We start from the raw sequence: 1,623 nt of genomic DNA on the forward strand, positions 1-1,623 counted from the left end.
CCCACCCCGCCCCCCGCCCCGAGCGGCTGCGGGCACCGCGCAGCGACAGTGCCCGGGCCCCGCTGCACCTCCACAGCCCCCGTGTGCCCGTGCCCCACGTCCCCGCGGCGATTGCCCGGTCCCCTCCCGCCGCAGCCCTCCCGTAGCCCGGATTTCACTCCCATGGCAAAGCCGGCCCTGCAGGAATTGGGTAAGTGGAGCTATTGCAACACAGCATTTTTCCATACATTTGCTATATAACTCGGAGGGTTTTAAAGATAGCATCAGTTGGCACACTTAGCACGAAACCACCTAATTACTGACGCCTTGGAAGTGCCAAACTTTTAAAGGGGGGAGGTGAGGTTAAAATCACAGGCGACCAACAAGTGTTACCTGTTTTTAAAGTATTCCAAGCGCTGTTCTCCACGGGAGTCGGGACATGGGGAGGGGGCGGCTGGGGGCAGAGCCATCCCCTCTGTCACCACTGCCACCACACCGAGGGGCTGGAGGCTTCTGCAGCCCCCCCACTCTGACCCTCTCCTTCCCACAAAACTCCACTGCCTGGCGCTGTGGCTTTCCCTGTACAGCTCCCATCCCGTTCCTGCGCCAGCCCGGGCTGCGGGATGGGGTTTGTGGCCGGTCCTGGTCTCCACTGGAGGGAAAAAACCTCCCGGTAAGAGCCTGGCTCTGAGCAGCCCCGGGGGCGGCCGCAGGGTCAGGCACGGCGGGGGCGGACTGTCCCCGCGCCCCCGCTGCTTCCCGGAGGGAATGATCCGGGCTGGAAGGGCTGGAGCCGCCGCCGCCTGCCCTGCGCAGGGGGACGGCACCGCTGGGCGCGGGGGATGCAGAGCAGAGGGGGAGACCCCCGGTCCGTGCGCTGTGCCCGGTGTCCGGTGCAAGACGCCCGGCACCCTGCGCAGGGTGCCCTGTGCCCAGGACCCGGTGCAGAGTGCCCGGTGCAGGATGCTTGATGCACGCCCGGTACCCAGTACTCGGCGACAAGTGCGGGATGCCCGGTGCCCGGTGCCCTGCACAGCGTTCCTGGTGCCCACTGCCCGGTGCTGGGACCCCGGTACCCCGTGCAGGATGCCCGGTGCTTGCTGCAGGAAGCCCGGTACCCCTTATCCGGTGCGAGATGCCCAGGTGCCGGTCCCCACTGCCCGGTGAGGATGCCCGGCACCGGGTACCCCTTCCCCGATGCAGCATGCCCGGTGCCCGGTCCCCTTTGCCCGGCGTCCGGTGCCCAGTTCCCCTTTCCCGATGCAGGATGCCCCGCTGCCGGTCCCCTTTGCCCGGTATCTGGTGCCCGGTTCCCCTTGCCCGGTGCAGGGTCCCCGGTTCCCCTGGCCCGCTCCCCTGTCCCCCGTCCCCGCGCGCGCCGGCCCCGCTTCCTGCTCTCCCCAACGTTCCATTGTGCGGAGCTTCCATTGTGACGTCTCGGCCTCGGCTCGGCTTTGTCTGTCCATATATGGGCAGCTACGTCACGGAGCGCTCCCGCATAAAGGCCCCGCGGAGTCCCCGGCGGAGCAGTCGGGCGGCAGAGAAGGAACCGGCGAGCGGAGCGGGGCCGAGCGCGGGGGAAGCGGGGCCGGGGCCGGGAGCCGGCGAGAGAGAGAGAGAGACCCGCCGCCCCCGCCCCAACTT

The sequence above is a fragment of the Pyrgilauda ruficollis genome, unplaced genomic scaffold (genome assembly GCF_017590135.1).
Source record: "Pyrgilauda ruficollis isolate IOZ18807 unplaced genomic scaffold, ASM1759013v1 scaffold125, whole genome shotgun sequence".
Lineage (NCBI taxonomy): Eukaryota > Metazoa > Chordata > Aves > Passeriformes > Passeridae > Pyrgilauda > Pyrgilauda ruficollis.